The sequence below is a fragment of the Grammomys surdaster genome, unplaced genomic scaffold (assembly GCF_004785775.1).
Source record: "Grammomys surdaster isolate TR1022 unplaced genomic scaffold, NIH_TR_1.0 125889, whole genome shotgun sequence".
NCBI lineage: Eukaryota > Metazoa > Chordata > Mammalia > Rodentia > Muridae > Grammomys > Grammomys surdaster.
Genome location: NW_021620714.1, coordinates 1,822,947 through 1,837,186, shown reverse-complemented (window position 1 = coordinate 1,837,186; position 14,240 = coordinate 1,822,947). Strand labels below are relative to the sequence as shown.

The following is a 14,240-nucleotide window of genomic DNA, read 5'->3' as shown; positions in this document are numbered from 1 at the left end:
CTCCTGAGAGCCATCCTGCTCAGCAAACAGATGACTGACTGTTGGCCATCCTGCAGCATCCTACAGGGGAACCTGTAACGTTACTCCTATTCTTATGCTTCTAGAAAAGACATGTGAAGTATACTCCCATGTGTTTAGGAAAGAGGCCCAGTAACCACTTTTTACTTTACCTTATTAGAGCACCCATGTTCAAACTGTCATTATAAATGGTGATGTATCATAAAAGAAATAAGACATATTACTAAGTTGTCTGCATTTTCCAGAGAGGACCCTTTTCAAGTCTGGTGTGAAACCCTGGTAAGATGGACTTGATACTTGTGTGGATGTGTGTGTGTGTGCATGCGCAGGGCCTGCTTTGCCCAAAGTGGGAACACTAATCACCAGTATTCTAGGCTTTTTACATGGCTGAGCTTTAACTTTGTTCTTTTCAGATTGCTGCCATAAATGTTTGTTTTAAACCAACACTTTCCCTGCCTCTCCCTTTTACTTTTTGCTCTGTCTCTACCAAAATAGCCTGAGTTTGAAAGTTCTGTCTCTTCCCTTCCTTCTGTGCTGGTGGCTGTCTTACTGGGTCAGCTGTAAAGGGTCTTCTCTTGAGTTCATGACTTCAGAGGAAAATGCACTTTGTATTTCTGGGGAGCCTAGAGCTTTTCAGATGTGTTCCATTGCATTACCTTACCATCTGGAATCAAGGCTCAGCTGGTGACATAGGGACTGGTGAGTGCAGGCCCGCCTCATAAAAGCAGCCAGTGTGTGCCTCAGCGAGTCATTGCCTGCCAGATCCAGTCTGAGTTTCTTAGGAAAAGGCAGAAATCCAGAAATTAACTTTCACATTAAAGTGTGAAATCTCCCAACTAAAAAATAAAAAACAAAAAACTAGTTCACATATTTTTAATGCACTGTATGAATCCAGGCAGAACATCCATGGGCAGAGACCAATGGCTGCTGTTTTCATCTCTGCTCCAAGAGCTTTATTTGTATTTCCTGTGGTTTGAAACTTTTGCACTTACTATATTGCAAGGAATAGATACTGTGGCACTCACAATATATGTTGCCAGTTTGATGTACTCTAGTGTCCAGATGTTATGTGTCTGACAGTGATAAAGCCCCTTGGGGAGTACAACTGGCAGGCTGTGGTATAAGTGTACATCAACTCTTGGGTCACAGCAACCTGATGCTGGGAACATTGTTCTCTGAGCTATTGTGGCTGTACTTACAGAAATATTAGTTCATAGGACTTACATTGATTAGATGTATGGGACTAGATATGACCCCATTCTGATAGGATCTCTTGCATGGGTTGTACTCAAGGTGATAACTGTATGAAAGCTTTGCAGTTAGTAATACTCATTGGAAGTAGGAGACTCAACTAGGACTAAGGAAAAATGTTAGCAAAGGCCAGCAGCCAGTGAAAGCCCTATAACCACTGTATGACTCCAAAGGCAAAAGTCTCCATATGAGGAAACCAAGATTCAGAGAGAGTGAGTAACTTGCTCCAAGAAGTGCATCTAAGAAGTCTGAAGGTCTTTTTCCTTCCAGAGTTGCAATTGGAACCAGACATAGTACATTGAGATGAGGCTAGCCCACTTTTAAGTACCCTCTTGGTACTTAAAGTACATTTGTGCACTCTAGAAAACAGGCTGGATACATAGAAAGCCATAAAACTAGACAAACTGAACACTTGGATATTCAGAGCTGCATGCCTGGCTATGCCATAATGCAGACTTGGTTGTGAATTGCTTGTTGAGTGCTTGCCTGTTATGTTTTTCTTAGTGCATGTTCTGTTCAGAAAAGTTGATTTGGACCCAAGAATGACTTAGTAGACCAAAATCATCATCCACACCAAAAGTAACTCACTGATGATATGGCTTAGTGAGTAAAGGCTACCCACCACCCAGGAGTTATCATGATAGCGAGAGAACTGGTACATGAAAGTTCTCCTCTCACCTACACCTACACCTACACACACACACACACACACACACACACACACACACTAAATAAATAAATAAATAAATAAATAAATAAATAAATAAATAAATAAATAGATAAATAATCTTTTCCTTGGTTTTGTTTGTTTGTTTGTTTGTTTTTAAAGTAGTCCTGGGCTGGAGAGATGGCTAGGTGTTTAAGAGTACTGGTAGCTTTTCCAGAGGGCTCAAGTTCAATGTCCAGAACCCACATGGCAGCTCACAACTGTCTGTAACTCCAGTCTCAGGGGGATCTGAAGCCCTTTTCTGCCTTCTGTAGATAGTATATACACTTGGTACACAGACATACATGCAAAGCACCTACACATATAAAATAACAAATGTTGTCCTGGACTGGGTATGGTGGTTCATACTTGTAATATTAGTTCATAGGACTTACATTGATTAGATGTATGGGACTAGATATGACCCCATTCTGATAGGATCTCTTGCATGGGTTGTACTCAAGGTGATAACTGTATGAAAGCTTTGCAGTTAGTAATACTTATACTCTAGTAGTAATACCAACACTCTGGAGGCTGAGATAGGAAGATTCTAAGTTTGAGACTAACTTGAGCTATATAATGAGACAGTATCTCAAATTGCTGCCAAAAAAAAAAAAAAAAAAAAGAGGAAGACAGAAGGAAAAGCCCTTAGTTATTGTTACAATGGTAAGAATGTTTTGATCAGTTTCCTTGGTCACTGTAAGTTAAAAAAAAAAAATGTGTGTGGATAACAACACATTTTTCTCACCTCTAAGTGGGGTAAATAGTGATTTTTTTTAATTACATAGTTCATGTTTTCCAATAAAAATAATATTTTAGCCAGACGTGCTGGCACATGCCTATAATCCCAGCACTCAGGAGGCAGAGGCAGGCAGAGCTCTGTGAGCTCAAGGCCAGCCTGGTCTACATAGTGAGTTCTAGGATAACCAGGGCTATGTAGAGAGACCCTGTCTCAAACAAACAAACAAACAAACAAACAAAAAAGGTATTTTCTGGTTTGTCATGTATCCTGTCATGAATTTGTGGGGTTGGTTTTTTTGTTTGTTTGTTTTGTTTTCAAGACAGGGTTTCTCTGTATAGTCCTGGCTGTCCTGGAACTCACTCTGTAGACCAGGGTAGCCTCAAACTCAGAAATCCGCCTGCCTCTGCCTCCCAAGTGCTGGGATTAAAGGCGTGCGCCACTACTGCCCGGCCCTGTCATGGATTTAATCGTAAAGAGTACTTTAATATATGAAATTATCGTGTTAAAAGATAATCCAAATGTCTGTTTTTAAACTACCTTATCAGTATTTTTATATTTTATTACACATAAATTTTTGTTAAATAAACAGCTTAATGAGTTACTTTTTTATTTAAGTTAAAGAAAGGCCCGAGATTGTCCTTACCAGGTTCTTCTCTCCGAGTCCTTCAGCTTGTGTAACTGGTTAGGATCAGCACAGGGCTCAGTGTCCTCAGGCTAAGAGCTGGAATGCTGGAGAAAAGGAGAAATGCAGTCACTGTCCTCATAAGGACTTGCAGTCTAGCACAGGCTAGGCCACATCAAGCATGGATCATTGATGAAGCAGAGGGAGAATGAAGTGCTCTGACCACTCATCCTGCCTCAGTTGCCCCAACCGAATGATTACATGGATCTGTTCTGTTCCTAAGGAGCCACACCCATCTCCCACACTTGTTTCCTGGTCTTCACAGAGCACATTGGGAGCTAACAGATACAAAGTACTCAGAGCAGCCCTGGCACTGAGAAGGACCCAGTGAACTAGTGTGGTGACTACATACCTGCCATTATGTAGCCCCATCCCTTCAAGACAGTGTAGTGATGACAGCCCATGTAACTGTTTTGAAGCCTTTTCTATGTCCTGAGGTTTCTAGCAGAAATATAATTGACTTTTCACATAGAAAGTAATATGTTCTTTATACTTATTAAAATAGTTTCACAGTAACTGGTAAAATTTTCTACATAATTACTTTTATCCTGCTTAAGGAATAATTATCCCTGCTAATGGGAACTATCATTATCATAATCATGATTATTATCCTAATCTAAAGCATCTATTAAGAATTTGATTTTGGTTTCTAACTAGGCTAGCCCTTCTTCAAAGCAAGTTCGTGCCCTGCCCTTGGGGTTTTTATCCTCTAAGACAATAAAAATGCTAGCACAGCTCAGGGCCAGCCTTCAACCTGTTAGTCTTTCTCAAAGACCCCTGTTGGTAAGTTTTCTTTAATACATGTTCTTGTCTTTCCTAAGACTGTTTCATAACCCGCTTCTCCAGCACATCCTGAGGCCTTATTTCTAAACAGTATACAAGCCTGGTAGTAATTATATTTACTTCTAAATTGACTCCCAGGATGCTTGCTTCTTATTTTGGTGGGTTTTTTGTTTTTTTGTCTTTGTTCATGTATCTTTTGAGTATGTGGATGCAAGCAAAGCTTAGAGGACAACTTGGGGGTGTCAATTCTTTTCTTCCAGTCTGTATGGCTCCAGATGTCACACTTAGGTCTTCAGCCTTGGTGGCAAGCACCTTTACCTGCTGAGCCATCTCACTGGGCCTTTCTTGCAGTTTTTAAGACAAGGTCTCATCATGTAGTTCTAACTGGTCTAGAACTTACTAAAGACCAGACTGGACTCAAACTTGTAGCAATCTTCCTGATTCTACCCCACAACAGCTATAAGAGTTGTTTTCCATTTTTTCTTATGTGTGTGGTGTCTGTATGTGTCTGTGTGCTTGCAGTATGTGTACACATGTGAGTGTGCCAGTATGTGTACATGTGTTTCCAGGTGCTCATACATGTGGAGGCCTCAGGTTGACATGTCTTTCTCAATCTCTGTCCACCTCACTCCCTTGAGGGAACTTTTCAGTCAACTCAGAGCTCTCTTATACGGCTAGTCTCACTAGCCAGCTTGCTCTAGGAATCTTATCGGTCTTTTTGTCCTTTTCCTTGTGTGAGCCACCCACACACAAGGCTTGCAGCTAGATGGATTTTATATTTTGTTTATTTTATTTTATTTTATTTTATTTTATTTTATTTTATTTTATTTTATTTTATTTTATTTCTTGGAGATAGTCTCACTATGTATACCTGACTGCCCTGGAGCTCACTCTGTAGTCCCTGGTAGCCTCAAAATCACAGAGATCCACCTGCCTCTGCTTCCTGAGCGCCGGGATTAGCAGTGTGTACCACCATGCCTGTCCACCCCCCCAAGATGTTTTTTTAAAAGAGTGTTTAAGCTCAGTAATACAATGCTTGCCTAGCATGTATGAGGCCCTCAGTTCAATCCTAATGTTTGTAATTAATTTTGTACATAGAAATTAATATACTTTCTTTATGCTTATTAAAATGATTTCATGGTAGCTGGTAAAAATTTTCACCAAAGGAAAGAGAAAATTTTATTTGAAATCATTTCAAACTTACAGAAAGTTGCCACAGCAATACAGTGAGCTGCACACTTGTAGCTCAGATCTGTCACCCAGTGGCATTTACAGCCTCTATTCTGTTTATATGTGCGCATGTGCATCATTGTTCTCCTTCTTCTGAACCTTGAGAGTAAGATGTGCATGGCATCCTCTTGCCTCCAAATACTTAGGTGTGGGAGTCGTGTACTTAGTGTCTGTATGTAGCCCTCCAGATAAGGAAGTCAGCTTGGTTTAGCCCCGTTACCTATTCCATGGGGCCCATGAACGCTTCACTAACTTTCCAAGCAATACATGTATGTACAAACAGTATAGTTATATATATCCTCTAGATGTATCTGCATATGCATGCACACGTGTATATACAGGGAGATGTGCTGTCTGCTTCAGGTACTATGCTAAGCACAACATGGAAGGGAAGGAGGTAAGGTGACAGGTGTTCATGTTACCTGTCAGGCCTCAGCCCCTCCATCTTTCCCATGTGTACACCTGTGCTCACATCCTTGACAGTTTTAAAGAGCATACTTTATAGTGACCTCCAACCTAGATCCAGCCAGAGTTTCCTCATAAGAATTCAAGCCATGCATTCTTGTCAGGAAACCCACAGAAATGGCCCCTGTGCTCCTGGGAGGTAGTATGGCAGCCTCCCTGGTTCTTTCATCTTACTTCCATCCTTCAGTAATGCCTTACCTTTTGCAGGGAAAAGTTCCCCAGCCTTACCTTATACTTCCCCTGCCCTTGCCCAAGAGCCGCTTACTAAAGAGTCCAGATTCCCTCTGGTGGAGAGTTGTATTAAGAATCATGGTCTGAAAACCCCCACATGCAGGACATGGAGCACAAAGCCCACCCTTAACCAAGAAGGTATTTACTGTTTATATCTGCTGGGAAAGGGAAAATCAGTTTAGCCAATGAAGTGACACACTCCAGGCCAGGCCCCATGCTCAGAAATGTCTGACCAGTATAAATCAGACCATGGGGTTTTGTATGCTTTTTTGTCTTTTGGGTTGGGGTTTGGAGGTGTTGTTTGTTTTGTTTGTCTTTGAGAGAGAAAAAACATAAGATTGTTTAGGTAGGAGAAGAGTATCTGGGAGGGGAAATACAATCAAAACATATGAATTCTTTTCAATTTAAAATCGCACTTTAAAAAGAATTGGAGTTTGAGCAGTTGAAGAGCTTACAGCTCCAGAGATGCTATTGATTGCTTATGGGTTCTTTAAGTATAGAAAACTGAGACGTACTCCCCTGTATATATGCATGCACACACTCACATTTAAAAGTACGTCTATAGCTGACTTGTGTGTGCATGTGAATATATGTATATGTTATGAGGTTAGATTGATTCCTCCAATACTTGAGTCTAGTGCTCTCATTTCATATTTGCAGATATCTCCACCAAGAACAGGAAGCCTAAAGTGTGTGTGTGTGTGTGTGTGTGTGTGTGCGCGCGCGCGCGCGCACGCCCATGCATGTAGCTCTCTGAGCTCAAAAGAGGACATCTGGATTCCCTGGAACTGGAGCACCATATGGATGCTGGGAACTGAAGGCCCATTGTCTGCAAGAGTAGCAAGTGCTTAACCACTGAGCCGTCTCTCCAGCCTCTTTTTCTTAATTGATTTATTTGCTCAGTTATTTCAAGTACCTAGTTTCCCAACCATACTGGCCATTTATTCCATACATATGTGGTCCAGAACCAAGAAGACATATCAGAAATGTGGAAGGTTAAGATTGGATTTTCAGAGCTTCACTCTCATTGTAAGATAGGAGTTTGTGAGGCAGTTTATGCACAGAAGCACTTGGTGCATGAGAGTTCAGACCATCAATATAATAGCTTTATTGTTGCCTATATAGCTATTGAAAAGGATAAGCAAAGAAGTTGAATAGGCATTCATTTTTCCAACAAAGAGGAACAAACGCAGTAAGCACAGGATATCCTAAGATGCTCTGATGTGAACAGCTGGCCTATGTGTAGTCTTGCATGAATACTTCCTTTCCTACAGTGTCTTAGCTGTAGACATAGTGTGTATCATAGACCATCATTTTGGTCAGCACAGCAGAGATCACAAAATGGAGCTGAACAGACTGTTGCCAGTGACTCGTGTGTGGTGATTCTGATGTAAGCCTCCACCTTACACAAGTACAGGACATGCGGTTGGTTATACACTGTAGGTGTGCATTCTAGTTTATCACTTAGATTTACACAAACGCATTGTGCCATTTGCATGAAGAAATGACCTCAGGACACATTTATCAAATGAGAAAATTATATTGACTGCACTCCTGTCCTTCAGATTCAGCCTTTAAAAGGAATACCGGGAAGACACCATTTGCAAGGTAAAGAGGGATCGTAGGATCATAGGCAAAGTTGAGAAGTTAAATGAATCTTTGATAGGGTCATAGATGGTCAAATTGAGCCTGCAGGGGGTTTGGTGGGGTTGGTTTGGGTTGGGTTGCTGTTTTGTTTTGTTTTGTTTTGTTTTTGTTTTGGGGTTTTTTAAGACAGGGTTTCTCTGTGTAATAGCCCTGGCTATCCTGGAATTCACTGTACACCAGGCTGGATTAAAGGTGTATGCCACCACGCCCCACCTTCTTTTTTTCCTTTTTTCTTTCTTTCTTTTCTTTTTTCTTTTTTTTTCTTTCTTTCTTTTTTTCTTTTTTCTTTTTGAAACAGCCTCACCACTACATAGTCTTGTTTGGCCTGGAACTTACTATGTAAACCAGGTTAGCCTTGAAGTCACAGAGATACACCTACCTCTGTCCTCTGGGTGCTGGGATTAAAGACATGTTCCACCATACCTGGCCATTTTACATTTTTTTCAAGTAGTATAAAAAGCAACCAAGATTTTTTTTAAAGATTTTATTCATGCACAACCCAAATTATTTGCTCTATAGGGCCTCTCTTACAGAGAAATACTTGGCTTAGAACATTGCTTTGGACCACATAGTGCCCCTGTCTGTACAGGTGGCAAATGCATTGTCCAGATGCTGTGTTGAAGACTTGATCCTAGTGTTGATGGTATATGGACAGGAGCCTTTGGAGAACAGTTACATTTGGCTAAGGTCATAAAGAACTAGTTTCCTTATAGGATACTAAAAAGCTTCCTTCTCCACCCTCATGTAAGGCTGCATCAGAAAGGTAGGTAGCTACCGGCAAGTCACAGCCAGAGATTCTGCCCCCCAGCTCCAGCCTCCAGCCTCTGGGAGCTGTGAGAGAACTGACTTCCATTGTCTAGGGCAGGCAGTTTGCTGGGGCACACTAAGAGACAGACACTCTCCATGCATGGTGTTCCAAGAACAGCCTCTAGTCCCAGCCCATATTTTACTTTAACCTTATCACATCACTTCCTCGCCTCCTGTCTTCTCTCTTCCCAGAGAAAGGGGTATTAAGAAGAGGAAAGAAGGCTTGCCATAAAGCTTAGTCTCAGAAGTTCTTTGAAATAAATGGAGTGATAAACAGCAGGTTTCAAAGTACTAAGAAGAATGGGGTTTCTATAATAGTGGCTTTCTTGTGTGCACCATCTGTTTTTCTTTGAATGTAACAAAAGTGACAGCTTTCCATGCGCTGATAGTCCCCGTGCCTTTTAAAGTCAAACATATGATGCTATTTGTGCATAAAGGTTTTTCTCTTGTGCCCATTTGTTTTTCCAGCTTGGATTTCTGTGTAAACTCCCTTGGCTAAACCACACAAGCCACCTACACGCTACCTCCTTCCTGGCTTCAGATCAGGGATAGGAACCAGTGCCTGTGGTGTGCAGTGGGATCTAGCATACTGCACCAGTGAGGTACCTCTGCTAACTCTCTGTGTGCCTTCATTATGAACATGCACCTCTGACAAACAGCTGCCTGCAAGACACTTGGGGGACATGGAAGTGGCTCAGTTAACATATTGTTTGCTTAGCATGTACAAAGCCCTCAATTCGAACCCTACCTCCACGTAAACCAGTATAGTGGTGCATTCCTATAATCCAGCATCCAAGAGGTGCAGACAAAAGGATCAGAAATTCAAGGTCATCTTCAGCCACATAGGAAGTCTGAGGCCTAGGCTAGAGACCCTGTGGATGACTGCCCTACCCTGCTCTCTGTCCTTTCTAAGCCTTAATCAATCCCAGCTATTACCCTTTCCCCCTTTCCCTCTTAAAAGTCAGTATTATTTATTTATAGAAAATCTTGGTTTTTTAAAACAACTTTATTAATTTTCAAAATTAATTGTAATTTTTAAAAATTCACCATTTTAGGTATCCACTATTTTATGGCAAATTTACCAGGTTGTACAAGCAATATACCTTAATATAGTTTAGAACATTCCATCACCATAATATGATGCTTTGTGCCCTTTTAGAGTTCAGTGGTGTTTCCAGCTCCAGCCATCATTTTTTGTCTCCAAATTCTAGATACTTACAAATGGCTTCTTTTACACAGCATGATGAATGTTTTTGTTGGTTTGTTTTAACTCCTCTGTGTTATAGCACATTCCTTCCTTCATGTTGCTGAATCATATTCTGTTGTATGAATATATTATCTGTCCCTGGTTAGTGGATATTTCAGCAGTTTAAACTTTTTTCACAATTATGAATTATGACACTTCTATGAATATTTGCATGTTCCCCCCATTTTTTAAATTTTACTATGTAACTTAGGCTGACTTCAAATAGGATCCTCTTGCCTCAGCCTTCTGAGTGCTAGGATTATCAGTGTATACTCAGCTTTAAATCTCTTAATCTTTTCTCTCTCTCTCTCTCTCTCTCTCTCTTTTTTTTTTTTTAGAAAAAGATTCTTTTCTCTCATACACTACATTCCGGCCACAGTTTCCCATCCCTTCATTCCTCCCATCTCCCCTCAACCTCCCCTCTCCTAGATCCACTCCCCCTTGGTTTTCCTTCAGAAAGGACAAGCCTCCAGGAGACAAACATAACAAAATAAGATAAGACAAAGGCCCTCATACTGAAACTGGACAAGGCAATCTAACAAGAGGAAGAGTCTTGAGAGAAGCAAAAGAGTCAGGATATACCAACTCCCACTGAAGTAGAAGTCACACAAAGACACCAAACTAGCAGCCATAACATATACACAGAGGACCTGGTGCAGACTCTTACAACAGGCCCTGTCTCTAACTCATATGGTCCCTACTTAGTTGATTTAGTGGGCCGTGTCCTCCTGGTATCCTCCATCTCCTCTGACTCCTGCAGTCCTTCCTCCCCCTCTTCCATGGGATTCCTCAAGCCCCAAAAGGAGGGACTAGACAGAGACCTCTAATAAGACTCTCTCTGCATAATTTCTGGCTGCATTTCTCTGCATCTGCTCCCATCTGCTGCCAGAGGAAGCCTCTCTGATAGCAACTGGACAAGGCACTGGTGTAGAGAATATCATTAATAATCATTTCATTGCTTGTGGTTTTGTTTGGCCTGTTGTGTTTGGTTCTACCCTAGGTGTCTGGGCTGTCCAGTTTATAGTTCCTGGCCATCCAGGCAGTGGGTTCTGTCCAATAACACAGACCTCAAGTTAAACCAGACACTGCTTAGCCACTCCCACAAGTTGTGTGCTACCATTGCCCCAGCACATGCTGTAGGCAGAACAATTATAAGTTGAAGGTTTGGAGGTTCTCTTTTGGCAGCCTGTAATCTACCTTCCCACACCAAAGTGGGTGGAATGTAGGGATGAAGGTTCCACCTGTGCAGACACCAGCTTGACCTCTGTATATTCACCAAACTCCTCTTATTCTTGATAATAAAGTTGTATCTCTCTATTTCTTAATTTGAAATAGCTGAGTTGCTGGTTGTGTCTCTCCCCACCCTCAGCACATGGGGAAAGGCAGCTCCCACTCAGCTCACTCAGTCTCTGTAGGATTCTTCCTTGGTCCTGGACTCCGACTGTGGATTTAAGTCCAAGGACCAGAATTTAGAAGGTAGCAGGTATTCTTGGCCAGCTGCTTTGTTAGGTTGGTTTTCTAATCTCAGACCAACGTCTTATTCCTTTTGCTTTTAACCATTAGCTCATAGTTATGGTGTCCTTCTTACGTACTTTAAAGTACATGCTCTCTGTTTCCTGTTCCAGGCTAGCTCTGCTAGCTAGCACAAGTATTCTTTTGACAGACTCTGCTTCCTAGCTGGGTCTGATCTATTGAGAATGTAGTCATGGGGACAAGACTGTAGTAGTAAGTGGCTGAGTGCTAAGCATATGTTTTATACCCTCATACCCTGTTGGCTCCCATCTCTTGGGTTCATGAGCCAGAGTATTCTTCAGACTATTCTGAAGTCATTTTGCTGTTGAATTTTAGAAGACTTTACATTTCTTTATGTTGACTTTGACATAGTTAGATTTTTAACTTATTTTTATTGTGGTGAAATATGTATGACATTTACCATTTTGGTTACTTTTTGAGTGTACCTTAGAGTTACTTTAAGTACATTGCCATGATTGCCTTCCATCTGCAGAATTTTCTTCAACTTCCCAAACTGAGACTCTACTAGTTAAACAGTAATCTCCCCCCCTTCCTGCCCAACTCCTTAGCAACATTCTGTTTTTACTTTTCTTATCTCAGAATTGATCACTCACATGCTGCTTGTGAATGGAATCAAACAGTGTTTGTTTTTTTGTAGATGACATATTTAACTGATAATATTCTTCAAGGTTCATTCATCTATGTTGTAACATCATGTGTAAGAGTTTTCTTAAAGCTTAATAATATTTTGTATTATGTGTGTGCACATACATGCATGCATGCAGTTGTTGACACATTCACCATTGATGGACTCTTGGCTTCGTCCACCTTTTTTTTTTCCATCACGGAATATTTAATTGCACATTTAATTCACATCCATCATCAGACACTGATCATATTGGCCACTTCCACTGGTCAGCCGGCGGCTCTTCCACCAGCGGCTCCCATGGCTTCCACTGCAACATTTTTCTTGCCAGACTTAGTTCTTTTTCAGCCTGAAGAATCACCTCTTCTACTTCACCACCCTGAAGCAAATTTTCTAATTTTTTAACATCTGGTTCCGCTTTGACCATATCCAGCTTCTCATTGGTGATCTGCTCTGTGTATTTTCTATAGGCTGCATGTTTAGGAAAGTGCTTCAGAAGATCAAGAATCTTGGTATACAATATTGTTAGCCTCTCGTGTGGAATGTTGCACACCGCCAATCCCACCAAGCCAGTCGTCTTCTTCAGTACGCCCGCCATGACAGCGCCCAGAGCCTCCAGCCTTCATCCACCTTTTGACTGTTGTGATATGACTTACAGATACCAGTTCAAGTCTTGTTGGTCTTCTTGTTGGTTTTAACCCATTACATTTTGTCCTTGTTCTTTGTTACTGGATAATTTCTACAAATCAGAAAGATTTATCTCTGACTTTATTCAAATTTCTTCTTGTTTTAATTTTATGTATTTGAGTGTTTTGTCTGCATGTATGTTTGTGTACCATGTGTGTCCCTGGTGACAACAGAGGACAAAAAAATGGTATCAGATCTTCTGAAACTGGAATTAAGGATGATTGTGAGCCACAATGTAGGTGCTTGGAATTGAGCCTAGGTCCTTCTGGAAATACTCTTAACATCTAAGCCGTCTCTCTACCTCTCCAAATTCCATCTTATTATTGATCTGCAGTTATAATTGTTCAACGTGGCCATTTCCGTAATCCTGACCTTTGAAAGAGTAAGTGTAAGGAGAAAACAATGTCTGTTCCTTCAGGCTCCCTGTCGGCTAGATCAAAGTGAGAGGTTTGAGAGATCTGCTTCTTTATTACCTGTCTATGTGCAGCCCACTAAGATGACACAAACCAATATTAGGTATTAAAAAGAAGGGATCTGGGTCTTAGTGTGAGCTGAGTAGGTTGGATCCCTTTGCTTCACAGATAGTTGTAAAGCTCTTTCCTGTGAAAAGCACCAAGTGCTGTGGGGAAACAAAAGATGAGTTAAGGCACATGCTCGGCTTCCAGATGAGGTAGAGTACAGAACACTGGAGGAGCTGCCTGTCGGAAGTCTTTATGCCAGATTTCAGCCACAGCTGTAAAAAATAATACTAATAAAATAAATCTATAAAAAAAAAACATACATCACTGTCAGATAACGAGGGTTACAAAGTCCATGAAAAGCAATACATCCTATAAACTTAGATTTTTGGTATCCATAGGCTTTAAGTAAAGCTTCATATGCAGACTGGGGCCCTCAGGGTGAGCTTTAAAGGTACTTAGCTCTGGCCTTACTGTGGCTAATAGAAAATCACCAGGAAAGTAAAAAGTACTCTTGCTCTTGACAGTATGAATTCTTAGTATTTTTAGAGAGTAGTAACCATGTATTTATGAAGTTCTTTGTCAGGGCAATTTAGTTAATAGCTATGTAAATGACGACTTATTTCACTGTGTAGGTGGATTGCTTCATGTACACTTTCTGAGAAAGAATGGAAGTGCTAAAAACTGTTGGTTCTGCAGATGGAGAGAAGCAAAAGTGAAGGCAGGGTCACTGCACCCTTGTCACTAGAGGGTTTGGATGAGAGAGAAATCAGCACATAGTAGTCTGCTCAGTTCACTAAGTAGGACTTCTAACTCACCAACCATGTAGGACATGGGAAACCGAAGTGAATCACAGTGCAAGCTTGTCTGTTGGGTTTTGCTCACTAAGGATCATTATAAACTCAGAGTGGGATAGAAAGGTGCTGGAGTCTATTACAGCCATAAATTCCCCTGGGACAGCACCTAACACACATGTAAGGGGACTTCACCTTTTTTTCATCATTTTTCCAACATAAGAACAGACAGTGTCACTTCTTCTGGTTCTAGCTGCCTCCTGCGAGCAACCAGGCAGCTTGTCTCCTCACAGAGCTTGTAAGCCTGGGCTTGGGGGAGGCGTCATCAGTGCCCA

General features: G+C 41.2%; 1 protein-coding gene and 1 pseudogene across 2 annotated transcripts in view; one reads left to right on the top strand and one right to left on the bottom strand.

The window, feature by feature from the left end:
- Positions 1–14,240, top strand: part of Hacd2 (3-hydroxyacyl-CoA dehydratase 2) — a 93,944-nt gene that overhangs the window by 69,822 nt on the left and 9,882 nt on the right. The window lies entirely within an intron of this gene.
- Positions 12,155–12,564, bottom strand: LOC114608327 (annotated as a pseudogene). The gene has a single exon (XR_003709344.1). The product of XR_003709344.1 is annotated as an NADH dehydrogenase [ubiquinone] 1 alpha subcomplex subunit 5 pseudogene (transcript).